This window comes from Lissotriton vulgaris, unplaced genomic scaffold (genome assembly GCF_964263255.1).
Source record: "Lissotriton vulgaris unplaced genomic scaffold, aLisVul1.2 SCAFFOLD_714, whole genome shotgun sequence".
Taxonomy (NCBI): domain Eukaryota; kingdom Metazoa; phylum Chordata; class Amphibia; order Caudata; family Salamandridae; genus Lissotriton; species Lissotriton vulgaris.
The window spans coordinates 195449-212900 of record NW_028248223.1 but is presented as its reverse complement, the minus strand read 5'-3'; the positions used below and the strand labels follow the sequence as shown (position 1 = coordinate 212900).

The 17452-nt window shown below is 33.9% G+C and overlaps 14 non-coding genes across 14 annotated transcripts; 7 read left to right on the top strand and 7 right to left on the bottom strand.

Moving 5' to 3' along the window:
- Positions 1 to 469: 469 nt before the first annotated feature.
- Positions 470 to 541, bottom strand: TRNAQ-UUG (transfer RNA glutamine (anticodon UUG)). The gene has a single exon. It is a non-coding gene; the product is annotated as a tRNA-Gln (tRNA).
- Positions 542 to 2088: 1547 nt separating this feature from the next.
- TRNAQ-CUG (transfer RNA glutamine (anticodon CUG)) lies at positions 2089 to 2160 on the top strand. Its single transcript has one exon. It is a non-coding gene; the product is annotated as a tRNA-Gln (tRNA).
- An 818-nt stretch (positions 2161 to 2978) lies between these two features.
- On the bottom strand, positions 2979 to 3050 carry TRNAQ-UUG (transfer RNA glutamine (anticodon UUG)). Its single transcript has one exon. It is a non-coding gene; the product is annotated as a tRNA-Gln (tRNA).
- A 1547-nt stretch (positions 3051 to 4597) lies between these two features.
- TRNAQ-CUG (transfer RNA glutamine (anticodon CUG)) lies at positions 4598 to 4669 on the top strand. Its single transcript has one exon. It is a non-coding gene; the product is annotated as a tRNA-Gln (tRNA).
- Positions 4670 to 5487: 818 nt separating this feature from the next.
- On the bottom strand, positions 5488 to 5559 carry TRNAQ-UUG (transfer RNA glutamine (anticodon UUG)). Its single transcript has one exon. It is a non-coding gene; the product is annotated as a tRNA-Gln (tRNA).
- A 1547-nt stretch (positions 5560 to 7106) lies between these two features.
- Positions 7107 to 7178, top strand: TRNAQ-CUG (transfer RNA glutamine (anticodon CUG)). The gene has a single exon. It is a non-coding gene; the product is annotated as a tRNA-Gln (tRNA).
- Positions 7179 to 7995: 817 nt separating this feature from the next.
- TRNAQ-UUG (transfer RNA glutamine (anticodon UUG)) lies at positions 7996 to 8067 on the bottom strand. The gene has a single exon. It is a non-coding gene; the product is annotated as a tRNA-Gln (tRNA).
- Positions 8068 to 9614: 1547 nt separating this feature from the next.
- TRNAQ-CUG (transfer RNA glutamine (anticodon CUG)) lies at positions 9615 to 9686 on the top strand. The gene has a single exon. It is a non-coding gene; the product is annotated as a tRNA-Gln (tRNA).
- Positions 9687 to 10504: 818 nt separating this feature from the next.
- TRNAQ-UUG (transfer RNA glutamine (anticodon UUG)) lies at positions 10505 to 10576 on the bottom strand. The gene has a single exon. It is a non-coding gene; the product is annotated as a tRNA-Gln (tRNA).
- Positions 10577 to 12123: 1547 nt separating this feature from the next.
- Positions 12124 to 12195, top strand: TRNAQ-CUG (transfer RNA glutamine (anticodon CUG)). The gene has a single exon. It is a non-coding gene; the product is annotated as a tRNA-Gln (tRNA).
- Positions 12196 to 13012: 817 nt separating this feature from the next.
- TRNAQ-UUG (transfer RNA glutamine (anticodon UUG)) lies at positions 13013 to 13084 on the bottom strand. The gene has a single exon. It is a non-coding gene; the product is annotated as a tRNA-Gln (tRNA).
- Positions 13085 to 14633: 1549 nt separating this feature from the next.
- TRNAQ-CUG (transfer RNA glutamine (anticodon CUG)) lies at positions 14634 to 14705 on the top strand. The gene has a single exon. It is a non-coding gene; the product is annotated as a tRNA-Gln (tRNA).
- An 818-nt stretch (positions 14706 to 15523) lies between these two features.
- TRNAQ-UUG (transfer RNA glutamine (anticodon UUG)) lies at positions 15524 to 15595 on the bottom strand. The gene has a single exon. It is a non-coding gene; the product is annotated as a tRNA-Gln (tRNA).
- Positions 15596 to 17142: 1547 nt separating this feature from the next.
- On the top strand, positions 17143 to 17214 carry TRNAQ-CUG (transfer RNA glutamine (anticodon CUG)). Its single transcript has one exon. It is a non-coding gene; the product is annotated as a tRNA-Gln (tRNA).
- Positions 17215 to 17452: the final 238 nt, after the last annotated feature.

The following is a 17452-nucleotide window of genomic DNA, read 5'->3' as shown; positions in this document are numbered from 1 at the left end:
AGATTAATACATCTGACATGTCTTTCAAAAGATTCTACTTCATGGTTATGGATTTACTTTAGAAAAACAGAGTGTAAATATCTGTGTGTCTGAATTTCAAGATTGTTATTTAAAAGTTCATCTCTTCTGCCCCCAAAATACACAATTTGATTCCTCAAGTTTTCTTTTAATGAAGGCTTTCCAATTAAAAAAGTTCCTTGTTCCCCTTATCAATAACAGTAAGATTTAAACAAGTAATATCTTGCATCAGCCCCTTGTGATGAGTTTGAGAAAACAGAGTCAGCTCACAAAATGTCTCATTATTTTGAGCCATTTAATTTCCATGTTTTCTAAAAGTTCTATAATTTGCTCACATCAAATAGACTTTTAAAATACAATCAATACATTAATGTTTCACTCTACCCGTGTTAGATTTATGATATTTATGAATACACTTGACAGAAAAAGTTTTGGTCATAAGTCATGAAAGTGGTCCCACCGAGATTTGAACTCGGATCCTTGGATTCAAAGTCCAAAGTGCTAACCATTACACCATGGAACCTCCCATGTGACAGGGGAGCAAATTGCTGCTGCAATGTGGACATTTCACATTTTTTATGTTCTACAGTCAAAGACAAACAGAATTGTATTACTTTTCTATTCTGTTCAACTTTTGCCCATTGAACTATGTTAGGGAAGTATGTTGCACAAAGGACTCAAGTAACGCTATGACTCTGTTGAACAGTACTTTTTATGTGAGATAAGATTTTGCAATAAAAATTAAGATTTCCCTGTGAATGCAATCTCTTCTGTCAAAACGGAAAGCTCAACCTGGTACAGGTGGGTTGATAGTGTTATGCTTGTCAATCTGGACTCTGAAAACATGGATCTAAGTACAAAGCTCAGTGGGACTTATCTAAACTTTACGATTTTGTTTCCATTCAGTTCTTAGAAGTATTAATTGGAAAAACATCTCATTTACTTATAAACTTGTACGTATCAACTTATATGTATGTATCTCCCAATATATCGCTATATGTCTATGTATATTTATCGGAAAATATAAATATATACATTATAAAAATACATATAATTAATAGAGGTGAAAATAATGAACAGTTGTTGCCTCTCCGCATTTGAAACATGAGCGCCTTCTCCTTCCTCTTCTATATGTCCTGAAATTGAGATAGTCACTTTTTAATCAATTTTGATCTAACAACATAGTTGATTTGTACAAAGCATATCATACGATCTGTGAATAATTTTAAAAAAGAAAATTAGATCAGTGCCTTTGAGGCCTCCAAGCAAAAGCTTATATTTCATGATTGCAGATCGACTGTTGAAAATCAGCATGAGAAATGTTTTATTTCACAACTTCCATACTAATATACAAAAAACATTTCTACTATCTGAATGATACCGTCATTGTGGTTCTCTAGGTTTGATTTAAGAAAACATCTCTTTCAGAATGTGCTATATTCGCCTTATCAATAGTGTGGAAATCTTCAAAAAGGAATGCTGGGAATCAGCCCTCTGAAATGCATTTGAGAAAAACAGGATAGGATTTTGTAATGTCACACTATTTTGTCTAGGAATGTGATGTAAAAGTATTATAAAGTTCGTATTTCTGTAACTTGTTCAAGCTGTTGGACATTTTGAAAGGAGTCAATATTTGTCTCTTTCAACCTACTGGTGTTGGATTGGAGCTATCAATAAACAAAGATGACAGAAATGGAAAAGGTCAAGAGTAGTAAAGAAGTACCTCAAAGAATTGGACTGGTACCTTTGCATGCAAAGTCCAAAGTGCCAACCATTGCTCTTTGGAGCCACCCATGTGAGAGACAGAGAAATGGATGTAGTAGTTTGGAAATGTAGAATGTTTTAATATTCTTCAGTCAAAGATGATCATTATTTTGTAAATTGCATGTCCTGATAAACGTTTGCACATTTAACACTGTTATGGAGAATGTAGCTGAAAAGAATCAAATCACATTATCGCTCTTTACACTATGAGCATTCAACTGAGATATCTTTTCATCAATGTAAGAAAAGCCCCCGCACTGATGCGCTCTCTTTTGTCTCAATGGAAAAAGCTCTCGTGTATGGCTGGGTTCCATGGTGTAATGGTTAGCACTCTGGACTCTGAATCCAGCGATCCGAGTTCAAATCTCGGTGGGACCTGCTTGAATTATGAGATTTAATATTTCACTAATTTCTTAGAATTTGGACTTGGAAAAACATAACGTCAAAGCTTTATACTGAAACTTATCAACGTATAAGTATGTATACATGGCTATATCCATCTAGATAGCGATAATACAATATAAAGAAATGAATTAATCATAAACATAAGTACAGAAGCTGAAAACTAAAAACTGTTCTTTCCCATCCACAATTTGAGCAAGAGGTTCTTTTTCTTTCTCATCTGTATGATCAGTAATAAGATAGTTAATTTTGCTGATTTCTTATCTGACAACATTCTTGACTTACACAGTGCATTTAATTGTGCATTTCTTTGAAAGAGGAATTCAGATTAATACATCTGACATGTCTTTCAAAAGATTCTACTTCATGGTTATGGATTTACTTTAGAAAAACAGAGTGTAAATATCTGTGTGTCTGAATTTCAAGATTGTTATTTAAAAGTTCATCTCTTCTGCCCCCAAAATACACAATTTGATTCCTCAAGTTTTCTTTTAATGAAGGCTTTCCAATTAAAAAAGTTCCTTGTTCCCCTTATCAATAACAGTAAGATTTAAACAAGTAATATCTTGCATCAGCCCCTTGTGATGAGTTTGAGAAAACAGAGTCAGCTCACAAAATGTCTCATTATTTTGAGCCATTTAATTTCCATGTTTTCTAAAAGTTCTATAATTTGCTCACATCAAATAGACTTTTAAAATACAATCAATACATTAATGTTTCACTCTACCCGTGTTAGATTTATGATATTTATGAATACACTTGACAGAAAAAGATTTGGTCATAAGTCATGAAAGTGGTCCCACCGAGATTTGAACTCGGATCCTTGGATTCAAAGTCCAAAGTGCTAACCATTACACCATGGAACCTCCCATGTGACAGGGGAGCAAATTGCTGCAGCAATGTGGACATTTCACATTTTTTATGTTCTACAGTCAAAGACAAACAGAATTGTATTACTTTTCTATTCTGTTCAACTTTTGCCCATTGAACTATGTTAGGGAAGTATGTTGCACAAAGGACTAAAGTAACGCTATGACTCTGTTGAACAGTACTTTTTATGTGAGATAAGATTTTGCAATAAAAATTAAGATTTCCCTGTGAATGCAATCTCTTCTGTCAAAACGGAAAGCTCAACCTGGTACAGGTGGGTTGATAGTGTTATGCTTGTCAATCTGGACTCTGAAAACAGGGATCTAAGTACAAAGCTCAGTGGGACTTATCTAAACTTTACGATTTAGTTTCCATTCAGTTCTTAGAAGTATTAATTGGAAAAACATCTCATTTACTTATAAACTTGTACGTATCAACTTATATGTATGTATCTCCCTATATATCGCTATATGTCTATGTATATTTATCGGAAAATATAAATATATACATTATAAAAATACATATAATTAATAGAGGTGAAAATAATGAACAGTTGTTGCCTCTCCGCATTTGAAACATGAGCGCCTTCTCCTTCCTCTTCTATATGTCCTGAAATTGAGATAGTCACTTTTTAATCAATTTTGATCTAACAACATAGTTGATTTGTACAAAGCATATCATACGATCTGTGAATAATTTTAAAAAAGAAAATTAGATCAGTGCCTTTGAGGCCTCCAAGCAAAAGCTTATATTTCATGATTGCAGATCGACTGTTGAAAATCAGCATGAGAAATGTTTTATTTCACAACTTCCATACTAATATACAAAAAACATTTCTACTATCTGAATGATACCGTCACTGTGGTTCTCTTGGTTTCATTTAAGAAAACATCTCTTTCAAAATGTGCTATATGCGCCTTATCAATAGTGTGGAAATCTTCAAAAAGGTATGCTGGGAATCAGCCATCTGAAATGCATTTGAGAAAAACAGGATAGGATTTTGTAATGTCACACTATTTTGTCTAGGAATGTGATGTAAAAGTATTATAAAGTTCGTATTTCTGTAACTTGTTCAAGCTGTTGGACATTTTGAAAGGAGTCAATATTTGTCTCTTTCAACCTGCTGGTGTTGGATTGGAGCTATCAATAAACAAAGATGTCAGAAATGGAAAAGGTCAAGAGTAGTAAAGAAGTACCTCAAAGAATTGGACTGGTACCTTTGCATGCAAAGTCCAAAGTGCCAACCATTGCTCTTTGGAGCCACCCATGTGAGAGACAGAGAAATGGATGTAGTAGTTTGGAAATGTAGAATGTTTTAATATTCTTCAGTCAAAGATGATCATTATTTTGTAAATTGCATGTCCTGATAAACGTTTGCACATTTAACACTGTTATGGAGAATGTAGCTGAAAAGAATCAAATCACATTATCGCTCTTTACACTATGAGCATTCAACTGAGATATCTTTTCATCAATGTAAGAAAAGCCCCCGCACTGATGCGCTCTCTTTTGTCTCAATGGAAAAAGCCCTCATGTATGGCGGGGTTCCATGGTGTAATGGTTAGCACTCTGGACTCTGAATCCAGCGATCCGAGTTCAAATCTCGGTGGGACCTGCTTGAATTATGAGATTTAATATTTCACTAATTTCTTAGAATTTGGACTTGGAAAAACATAACGTCAAAGCTTTATACTGAAACTTATCAACGTATAAGTATGTATACATGGCTATATCCATCTAGATAGCGATAATACAATATAAAGAAATGAATTAATCATAAACATAAGTACAGAAGCTGAAAACTAAAAACTGTTCTTTCCCATCCACAATTTGAGCAAGAGGTTCTTTTTCTTTCTCATCTGTATGATCAGTAATAAGATAGTTAATTTTGCTGATTTCTTATCTGACAACATTCTTGACTTACACAGTGCATTTAATTGTGCATTTCTTTGAAAGAGGAATTCAGATTAATACATCTGACATGTCTTTCAAAAGATTCTACTTCATGGTTATGGATTTACTTTAGAAAAACAGAGTGTAAATATCTGTGTGTCTGAATTTCAAGATTGTTATTTAAAAGTTCATCTCTTCTGCCCCCAAAATACACAATTTGATTCCTCAAGTTTTCTTTTAATGAAGGCTTTCCAATTAAAAAAGTTCCTTGTTCCCCTTATCAATAACAGTAAGATTTAAACAAGTAATATCTTGCATCAGCCCCTTGTGATGAGTTTGAGAAAACAGAGTCAGCTCACAAAATGTCTCATTATTTTGAGCCATTTAATTTCCATGTTTTCTAAAAGTTCTATAATTTGCTCACATCAAATAGACTTTTAAAATACAATCAATACATTAATGTTTCACTCTACCCGTGTTAGATTTATGATATTTATGAATACACTTGACAGAAAAAGATTTGGTCATAAGTCATGAAAGTGGTCCCACCGAGATTTGAACTCGGATCCTTGGATTCAAAGTCCAAAGTGCTAACCATTACACCATGGAACCTCCCATGTGACAGGGGAGCAAATTGCTGCAGCAATGTGGACATTTCACATTTTTTATGTTCTACAGTCAAAGACAAACAGAATTGTATTACTTTTCTATTCTGTTCAACTTTTGCCCATTGAACTATGGTAGGGAAGTATGTTGCACAAAGGACTCAAGTAACGCTATGACTCTGTTGAACAGTACTTTTTATGTGAGATAAGATTTTGCAATAAAAATTAAGATTTCCCTGTGAATGCAATCTCTTCTGTCAAAACGGAAAGCTCAACCTGGTACAGGTGGGTTGATAGTGTTATGCTTGTCAATCTGGACTCTGAAAACAGGGATCTAAGTACAAAGCTCAGTGGGACTTATCTAAACTTTACGATTTTGTTTCCATTCAGTTCTTAGAAGTATTAATTGGAAAAACATCTCATTTACTTATAAACTTGTACGTATCAACTTATATGTATGTATCTCCCTATATATCGCTATATGTCTATGTATATTTATCGGAAAATATAAATATATACATTATAAAAATACATATAATTAATAGAGGTGAAAATAATGAACAGTTGTTGCCTCTCCGCATTTGAAACATGAGCGCCTTCTCCTTCCTCTTCTATATGTCCTGAAATTGAGATAGTCACTTTTTAATCAATTTTGATCTAACAACATAGTTGATTTGTACAAAGCATATCATACGATCTGTGAATAATTTTAAAAAAGAAAATTAGATCAGTGCCTTTGAGGCCTCCAAGCAAAAGCTTATATTTCATGATTGCAGATCGACTGTTGAAAATCAGCATGAGAAATGTTTTATTTCACAACTTCCATACTAATATACAAAAAACATTTCTACTATCTGAATGATACCGTCACTGTGGTTCTCTTGGTTTCATTTAAGAAAACATCTCTTTCAAAATGTGCTATATGCGCCTTATCAATAGTGTGGAAATCTTCAAAAAGGTATGCTGGGAATCAGCCATCTGAAATGCATTTGAGAAAAACAGGATAGGATTTTGTAATGTCACACTATTTTGTCTAGGAATGTGATGTAAAAGTATTATAAAGTTCGTATTTCTGTAACTTGTTCAAGCTGTTGGACATTTTGAAAGGAGTCAATATTTGTCTCTTTCAACCTGCTGGTGTTGGATTGGAGCTATCAATAAACAAAGATGTCAGAAATGGAAAAGGTCAAGAGTAGTAAAGAAGTACCTCAAAGAATTGGGCTGGTACCTTTGCATGCAAAGTCCAAAGTGCCAACCATTGCTCTTTGGAGCCACCCATGTGAGAGACAGAGAAATGGATGTAGTAGTTTGGAAATGTAGAATGTTTTAATATTCTTCAGTCAAAGATGATCATTATTTTGTAAATTGCATGTCCTGATAAACGTTTGCACATTTAACACTGTTATGGAGAATGTAGCTGAAAAGAATCAAATCACATTATCGCTCTTTACACTATGAGCATTCAACTGAGATATCTTTTCATCAATGTAAGAAAAGCCCCCGCACTGATGCGCTCTCTTTTGTCTCAATGGAAAAAGCCCTCATGTATGGCGGGGTTCCATGGTGTAATGGTTAGCACTCTGGACTCTGAATCCAGCGATCCGAGTTCAAATCTCGGTGGGACCTGCTTGAATTATGAGATTTAATATTTCACTAATTTCTTAGAATTTGGACTTGGAAAAACATAACGTCAAAGCTTTATACTGAAACTTATCAACGTATAAGTATGTATACATGGCTATATCCATCTAGATAGCGATAATACAATATAAAGAAATGAATTAATCATAAACATAAGTACAGAAGCTGAAAACTAAAAACTGTTCTTTCCCATCCACAATTTGAGCAAGAGGTTCTTTTTCTTTCTCATCTGTATGATCAGTAATAAGATAGTTAATTTTGCTGATTTCTTATCTGACAACATTCTTGACTTACACAGTGCATTTAATTGTGCATTTCTTTGAAAGAGGAATTCAGATTAATACATCTGACATGTCTTTCAAAAGATTCTACTTCATGGTGTGGATTTACTTTAGAAAAACAGAGTGTAAATATCTGTGTGTCTGAATTTCAAGATTGTTATTTAAAAGTTCATCTCTTCTGCCCCCAAAATACACAATTTGATTCCTCAAGTTTTCTTTTAATGAAGGCTTTCCAATTAAAAAAGTTCCTTGTTCCCCTTATCAATAACAGTAAGATTTAAACAAGTACTATCTTGCATCAGCCCCTTGTGATGAGTTTGAGAAAACAGAGTCAGCTCACAAAATGTCTCATTATTTTGAGCCATTTAATTTCCATGTTTTCTAAAAGTTCTATAATTTGCTCACATCAAATAGACTTTTAAAATACAATCAATACATTAATGTTTCACTCTACCCGTGTTAGATTTATGATATTTATGAATACACTTGACAGAAAAAGATTTGGTCATAAGTCATGAAAGTGGTCCCACCGAGATTTGAACTCGGATCCTTGAATTCAAAGTCCAAAGTGCTAACCATTACACCATGGAACCTCCCATGTGACAGGGGAGCAAATTGCTGCAGCAATGTGGACATTTCACATTTTTTATGTTCTACAGTCAAAGACAAACAGAATTGTATTACTTTTCTATTCTGTTCAACTTTTGCCCATTGAACTATGGTAGGGAAGTATGTTGCACAAAGGACTCAAGTAACGCTATGACTCTGTTGAACAGTACTTTTTATGTGAGATAAGATTTTGCAATAAAAATTAAGATTTCCCTGTGAATGCAATCTCTTCTGTCAAAACGGAAAGCTCAACCTGGTACAGGTGGGTTGATAGTGTTATGCTTGTCAATCTGGACTCTGAAAACAGGGATCTAAGTACAAAGCTCAGTGGGACTTATCTAAACTTTACGATTTTGTTTCCATTCAGTTCTTAGAAGTATTAATTGGAAAAACATCTCATTTACTTATAAACTTGTACGTATCAACTTATATGTATGTATCTCCCTATATATCGCTATATGTCTATGTATATTTATCGGAAAATATAAATATATACATTATAAAAATACATATAATTAATAGAGGTGAAAATAATGAACAGTTGTTGCCTCTCCGCATTTGAAACATGAGCGCCTTCTCCTTCCTCTTCTATATGTCCTGAAATTGAGATAGTCACTTTTTAATCAATTTTGATCTAACAACATAGTTGATTTGTACAAAGCATATCATACGATCTGTGAATAATTTTAAAAAAGAAAATTAGATCAGTGCCTTTGAGGCCTCCAAGCAAAAGCTTATATTTCATGATTGCAGATCGACTGTTGAAAATCAGCATGAGAAATGTTTTATTTCACAACTTCCATACTAATATACAAAAAACATTTCTACTATCTGAATGATACCGTCACTGTGGTTCTCTTGGTTTCATTTAAGAAAACATCTCTTTCAAAATGTGCTATATGCGCCTTATCAATAGTGTGGAAATCTTCAAAAAGGTATGCTGGGAATCAGCCATCTGAAATGCATTTGAGAAAAACAGGATAGGATTTTGTAATGTCACACTATTTTGTCTAGGAATGTGATGTAAAAGTATTATAAAGTTCGTATTTCTGTAACTTGTTCAAGCTGTTGGACATTTTGAAAGGAGTCAATATTTGTCTCTTTCAACCTGCTGGTGTTGGATTGGAGCTATCAATAAACAAAGATGTCAGAAATGGAAAAGGTCAAGAGTAGTAAAGAAGTACCTCAAAGAATTGGGCTGGTACCTTTGCATGCAAAGTCCAAAGTGCCAACCATTGCTCTTTGGAGCCACCCATGTGAGAGACAGAGAAATGGATGTAGTAGTTTGGAAATGTAGAATGTTTTAATATTCTTCAGTCAAAGATGATCATTATTTTGTAAATTGCATGTCCTGATAAACGTTTGCACATTTAACACTGTTATGGAGAATGTAGCTGAAAAGAATCAAATCACATTATCGCTCTTTACACTATGAGCATTCAACTGAGATATCTTTTCATCAATGTAAGAAAAGCCCCCGCACTGATGCGCTCTCTTTTGTCTCAATGGAAAAAGCCCTCATGTATGGCGGGGTTCCATGGTGTAATGGTTAGCACTCTGGACTCTGAATCCAGCGATCCGAGTTCAAATCTCGGTGGGACCTGCTTGAATTATGAGATTTAATATTTCACTAATTTCTTAGAATTTGGACTTGGAAAAACATAACGTCAAAGCTTTATACTGAAACTTATCAACGTATAAGTATGTATACATGGCTATATCCATCTAGATAGCGATAATACAATATAAAGAAATGAATTAATCATAAACATAAGTACAGAAGCTGAAAACTAAAAACTGTTCTTTCCCATCCACAATTTGAGCAAGAGGTTCTTTTTCTTTCTCATCTGTATGATCAGTAATAAGATAGTTAATTTTGCTGATTTCTTATCTGACAACATTCTTGACTTACACAGTGCATTTAATTGTGCATTTCTTTGAAAGAGGAATTCAGATTAATACATCTGACATGTCTTTCAAAAGATTCTACTTCATGGTTATGGATTTACTTTAGAAAAACAGAGTGTAAATATCTGTGTGTCTGAATTTCAAGATTGTTATTTAAAAGTTCATCTCTTCTGCCCCCAAAATACACAATTTGATTCCTCAAGTTTTCTTTTAATGAAGGCTTTCCAATTAAAAAAGTTCCTTGTTCCCCTTATCAATAACAGTAAGATTTAAACAAGTACTATCTTGCATCAGCCCCTTGTGATGAGTTTGAGAAAACAGAGTCAGCTCACAAAATGTCTCATTATTTTGAGCCATTTAATTTCCATGTTTTCTAAAAGTTCTATAATTTGCTCACATCAAATAGACTTTTAAAATACAATCAATACATTAATGTTTCACTCTACCCGTGTTAGATTTATGATATTTATGAATACACTTGACAGAAAAAGATTTGGTCATAAGTCATGAAAGTGGTCCCACCGAGATTTGAACTCGGATCCTTGGATTCAAAGTCCAAAGTGCTAACCATTACACCATGGAACCTCCCATGTGACAGGGGAGCAAATTGCTGCAGCAATGTGGACATTTCACATTTTTTATGTTCTACAGTCAAAGACAAACAGAATTGTATTACTTTTCTATTCTGTTCAACTTTTGCCCATTGAACTATGGTAGGGAAGTATGTTGCACAAAGGACTCAAGTAACGCTATGACTCTGTTGAACAGTACTTTTTATGTGAGATAAGATTTTGCAATAAAAATTAAGATTTCCCTGTGAATGCAATCTCTTCTGTCAAAACGGAAAGCTCAACCTGGTACAGGTGGGTTGATAGTGTTATGCTTGTCAATCTGGACTCTGAAAACAGGGATCTAAGTACAAAGCTCAGTGGGACTTATCTAAACTTTACGATTTTGTTTCCATTCAGTTCTTAGAAGTATTAATTGGAAAAACATCTCATTTACTTATAAACTTGTACGTATCAACTTATATGTATGTATCTCCCTATATATCGCTATATGTCTATGTATATTTATCGGAAAATATAAATATATACATTATAAAAATACATATAATTAATAGAGGTGAAAATAATGAACAGTTGTTGCCTCTCCGCATTTGAAACATGAGCGCCTTCTCCTTCCTCTTCTATATGTCCTGAAATTGAGATAGTCACTTTTTAATCAATTTTGATCTAACAACATAGTTGATTTGTACAAAGCATATCATACGATCTGTGAATAATTTTAAAAAAGAAAATTAGATCAGTGCCTTTGAGGCCTCCAAGCAAAAGCTTATATTTCATGATTGCAGATCGACTGTTGAAAATCAGCATGAGAAATGTTTTATTTCACAACTTCCATACTAATATACAAAAAACATTTCTACTATCTGAATGATACCGTCACTGTGGTTCTCTTGGTTTCATTTAAGAAAACATCTCTTTCAAAATGTGCTATATGCGCCTTATCAATAGTGTGGAAATCTTCAAAAAGGTATGCTGGGAATCAGCCATCTGAAATGCATTTGAGAAAAACAGGATAGGATTTTGTAATGTCACACTATTTTGTCTAGGAATGTGATGTAAAAGTATTATAAAGTTCGTATTTCTGTAACTTGTTCAAGCTGTTGGACATTTTGAAAGGAGTCAATATTTGTCTCTTTCAACCTGCTGGTGTTGGATTGGAGCTATCAATAAACAAAGATGTCAGAAATGGAAAAGGTCAAGAGTAGTAAAGAAGTACCTCAAAGAATTGGGCTGGTACCTTTGCATGCAAAGTCCAAAGTGCCAACCATTGCTCTTTGGAGCCACCCATGTGAGAGACAGAGAAATGGATGTAGTAGTTTGGAAATGTAGAATGTTTTAATATTCTTCAGTCAAAGATGATCATTATTTTGTAAATTGCATGTCCTGATAAACGTTTGCACATTTAACACTGTTATGGAGAATGTAGCTGAAAAGAATCAAATCACATTATCGCTCTTTACACTATGAGCATTCAACTGAGATATCTTTTCATCAATGTAAGAAAAGCCCCCGCACTGATGCGCTCTCTTTTGTCTCAATGGAAAAAGCCCTCATGTATGGCGGGGTTCCATGGTGTAATGGTTAGCACTCTGGACTCTGAATCCAGCGATCCGAGTTCAAATCTCGGTGGGACCTGCTTGAATTATGAGATTTAATATTTCACTAATTTCTTAGAATTTGGACTTGGAAAAACATAACGTCAAAGCTTTATACTGAAACTTATCAACGTATAAGTATGTATACATGGCTATATCCATCTAGATAGCGATAATACAATATAAAGAAATGAATTAATCATAAACATAAGTACAGAAGCTGAAAACTAAAAACTGTTCTTTCCCATCCACAATTTGAGCAAGAGGTTCTTTTTCTTTCTCATCTGTATGATCAGTAATAAGATAGTTAATTTTGCTGATTTCTTATCTGACAACATTCTTGACTTACACAGTGCATTTAATTGTGCATTTCTTTGAAAGAGGAATTCAGATTAATACATCTGACATGTCTTTCAAAAGATTCTACTTCATGGTGTGGATTTACTTTAGAAAAACAGAGTGTAAATATCTGTGTGTCTGAATTTCAAGATTGTTATTTAAAAGTTCATCTCTTCTGCCCCCAAAATACACAATTTGATTCCTCAAGTTTTCTTTTAATGAAGGCTTTCCAATTAAAAAAGTTCCTTGTTCCCCTTATCAATAACAGTAAGATTTAAACAAGTACTATCTTGCATCAGCCCCTTGTGATGAGTTTGAGAAAACAGAGTCAGCTCACAAAATGTCTCATTATTTTGAGCCATTTAATTTCCATGTTTTCTAAAAGTTCTATAATTTGCTCACATCAAATAGACTTTTAAAATACAATCAATACATTAATGTTTCACTCTACCCGTGTTAGATTTATGATATTTATGAATACACTTGACAGAAAAAGATTTGGTCATAAGTCATGAAAGTGGTCCCACCGAGATTTGAACTCGGATCCTTGGATTCAAAGTCCAAAGTGCTAACCATTACACCATGGAACCTCCCATGTGACAGGGGAGCAAATTGCTGCAGCAATGTGGACATTTCACATATTTTTTATGTTCTACAGTCAAAGACAAACAGAATTGTATTACTTTTCTATTCTGTTCAACTTTTGCCCATTGAACTATGGTAGGGAAGTATGTTGCACAAAGGACTCAAGTAACGCTATGACTCTGTTGAACAGTACTTTTTATGTGAGATAAGATTTTGCAATAAAAATTAAGATTTCCCTGTGAATGCAATCTCTTCTGTCAAAACGGAAAGCTCAACCTGGTACAGGTGGGTTGATAGTGTTATGCTTGTCAATCTGGACTCTGAAAACAGGGATCTAAGTACAAAGCTCAGTGGGACTTATCTAAACTTTACGATTTTGTTTCCATTCAGTTCTTAGAAGTATTAATTGGAAAAACATCTCATTTACTTATAAACTTGTACGTATCAACTTATATGTATGTATCTCCCTATATATCGCTATATGTCTATGTATATTTATCGGAAAATATAAATATATACATTATAAAAATACATATAATTAATAGAGGTGAAAATAATGAACAGTTGTTGCCTCTCCGCATTTGAAACATGAGCGCCTTCTCCTTCCTCTTCTATATGTCCTGAAATTGAGATAGTCACTTTTTAATCAATTTTGATCTAACAACATAGTTGATTTGTACAAAGCATATCATACGATCTGTGAATAATTTTAAAAAAGAAAATTAGATCAGTGCCTTTGAGGCCTCCAAGCAAAAGCTTATATTTCATGATTGCAGATCGACTGTTGAAAATCAGCATGAGAAATGTTTTATTTCACAACTTCCATACTAATATACAAAAAACATTTCTACTATCTGAATGATACCGTCACTGTGGTTCTCTTGGTTTCATTTAAGAAAACATCTCTTTCAAAATGTGCTATATGCGCCTTATCAATAGTGTGGAAATCTTCAAAAAGGTATGCTGGGAATCAGCCATCTGAAATGCATTTGAGAAAAACAGGATAGGATTTTGTAATGTCACACTATTTTGTCTAGGAATGTGATGTAAAAGTATTATAAAGTTCGTATTTCTGTAACTTGTTCAAGCTGTTGGACATTTTGAAAGGAGTCAATATTTGTCTCTTTCAACCTGCTGGTGTTGGATTGGAGCTATCAATAAACAAAGATGTCAGAAATGGAAAAGGTCAAGAGTAGTAAAGAAGTACCTCAAAGAATTGGGCTGGTACCTTTGCATGCAAAGTCCAAAGTGCCAACCATTGCTCTTTGGAGCCACCCATGTGAGAGACAGAGAAATGGATGTAGTAGTTTGGAAATGTAGAATGTTTTAATATTCTTCAGTCAAAGATGATCATTATTTTGTAAATTGCATGTCCTGATAAACGTTTGCACATTTAACACTGTTATGGAGAATGTAGCTGAAAAGAATCAAATCACATTATCGCTCTTTACACTATGAGCATTCAACTGAGATATCTTTTCATCAATGTAAGAAAAGCCCCCGCACTGATGCGCTCTCTTTTGTCTCAATGGAAAAAGCCCTCATGTATGGCGGGGTTCCATGGTGTAATGGTTAGCACTCTGGACTCTGAATCCAGCGATCCGAGTTCAAATCTCGGTGGGACCTGCTTGAATTATGAGATTTAATATTTCACTAATTTCTTAGAATTTGGACTTGGAAAAACATAACGTCAAAGCTTTATACTGAAACTTATCAACGTATAAGTATGTATACATGGCTATATCCATCTAGATAGCGATAATACAATATAAAGAAATGAATTAATCATAAACATAAGTACAGAAGCTGAAAACTAAAAACTGTTCTTTCCCATCCACAATTTGAGCAAGAGGTTCTTTTTCTTTCTCATCTGTATGATCAGTAATAAGATAGTTAATTTTGCTGATTTCTTATCTGACAACATTCTTGACTTACACAGTGCATTTAATTGTGCATTTCTTTGAAAGAGGAATTCAGATTAATACATCTGACATGTCTTTCAAAAGATTCTACTTCATGGTTATGGATTTACTTTAGAAAAACAGAGTGTAAATATCTGTGTGTCTGAATTTCAAGATTGTTATTTAAAAGTTCATCTCTTCTGCCCCCAAAATACACAATTTGATTCCTCAAGTTTTCTTTTAATGAAGGCTTTCCAATTAAAAAAGTTCCTTGTTCCCCTTATCAATAACAGTAAGATTTAAACAAGTACTATCTTGCATCAGCCCCTTGTGATGAGTTTGAGAAAACAGAGTCAGCTCACAAAATGTCTCATTATTTTGAGCCATTTAATTTCCATGTTTTCTAAAAGTTCTATAATTTGCTCACATCAAATAGACTTTTAAAATACAATCAATACATTAATGTTTCACTCTACCCGTGTTAGATTTATGATATTTATGAATACACTTGACAGAAAAAGATTTGGTCATAAGTCATGAAAGTGGTCCCACCGAGATTTGAACTCGGATCCTTGGATTCAAAGTCCAAAGTGCTAACCATTACACCATGGAACCTCCCATGTGACAGGGGAGCAAATTGCTGCAGCAATGTGGACATTTCACATTTTTTATGTTCTACAGTCAAAGACAAACAGAATTGTATTACTTTTCTATTCTGTTCAACTTTTGCCCATTGAACTATGGTAGGGAAGTATGTTGCACAAAGGACTCAAGTAACGCTATGACTCTGTTGAACAGTACTTTTTATGTGAGATAAGATTTTGCAATAAAAATTAAGATTTCCCTGTGAATGCAATCTCTTCTGTCAAAACGGAAAGCTCAACCTGGTACAGGTGGGTTGATAGTGTTATGCTTGTCAATCTGGACTCTGAAAACAGGGATCTAAGTACAAAGCTCAGTGGGACTTATCTAAACTTTACGATTTTGTTTCCATTCAGTTCTTAGAAGTATTAATTGGAAAAACATCTCATTTACTTATAAACTTGTACGTATCAACTTATATGTATGTATCTCCCTATATATCGCTATATGTCTATGTATATTTATCGGAAAATATAAATATATACATTATAAAAATACATATAATTAATAGAGGTGAAAATAATGAACAGTTGTTGCCTCTCCGCATTTGAAACATGAGCGCCTTCTCCTTCCTCTTCTATATGTCCTGAAATTGAGATAGTCACTTTTTAATCAATTTTGATCTAACAACATAGTTGATTTGTACAAAGCATATCATACGATCTGTGAATAATTTTAAAAAAGAAAATTAGATCAGTGCCTTTGAGGCCTCCAAGCAAAAGCTTATATTTCATGATTGCAGATCGACTGTTGAAAATCAGCATGAGAAATGTTTTATTTCACAACTTCCATACTAATATACAAAAAACATTTCTACTATCTGAATGATACCGTCACTGTGGTTCTCTTGGTTTCATTTAAGAAAACATCTCTTTCAAAATGTGCTATATGCGCCTTATCAATAGTGTGGAAATCTTCAAAAAGGTATGCTGGGAATCAGCCATCTGAAATGCATTTGAGAAAAACAGGATAGGATTTTGTAATGTCACACTATTTTGTCTAGGAATGTGATGTAAAAGTATTATAAAGTTCGTATTTCTGTAACTTGTTCAAGCTGTTGGACATTTTGAAAGGAGTCAATATTTGTCTCTTTCAACCTGCTGGTGTTGGATTGGAGCTATCAATAAACAAAGATGTCAGAAATGGAAAAGGTCAAGAGTAGTAAAGAAGTACCTCAAAGAATTGGGCTGGTACCTTTGCATGCAAAGTCCAAAGTGCCAACCATTGCTCTTTGGAGCCACCCATGTGAGAGACAGAGAAATGGATGTAGTAGTTTGGAAATGTAGAATGTTTTAATATTCTTCAGTCAAAGATGATCATTATTTTGTAAATTGCATGTCCTGATAAACGTTTGCACATTTAACACTGTTATGGAGAATGTAGCTGAAAAGAATCAAATCACATTATCGCTCTTTACACTATGAGCATTCAACTGAGATATCTTTTCATCAATGTAAGAAAAGCCCCCGCACTGATGCGCTCTCTTTTGTCTCAATGGAAAAAGCCCTCATGTATGGCGGGGTTCCATGGTGTAATGGTTAGCACTCTGGACTCTGAATCCAGCGATCCGAGTTCAAATCTCGGTGGGACCTGCTTGAATTATGAGATTTAATATTTCACTAATTTCTTAGAATTTGGACTTGGAAAAACATAACGTCAAAGCTTTATACTGAAACTTATCAACGTATAAGTATGTATACATGGCTATATCCATCTAGATAGCGATAATACAATATAAAGAAATGAATTAATCATAAACATAAGTACAGAAGCTGAAAACTAAAAACTGTTCTTTCCCATCCACAATTTGAGCAAGAGGTTCTTTTTCTT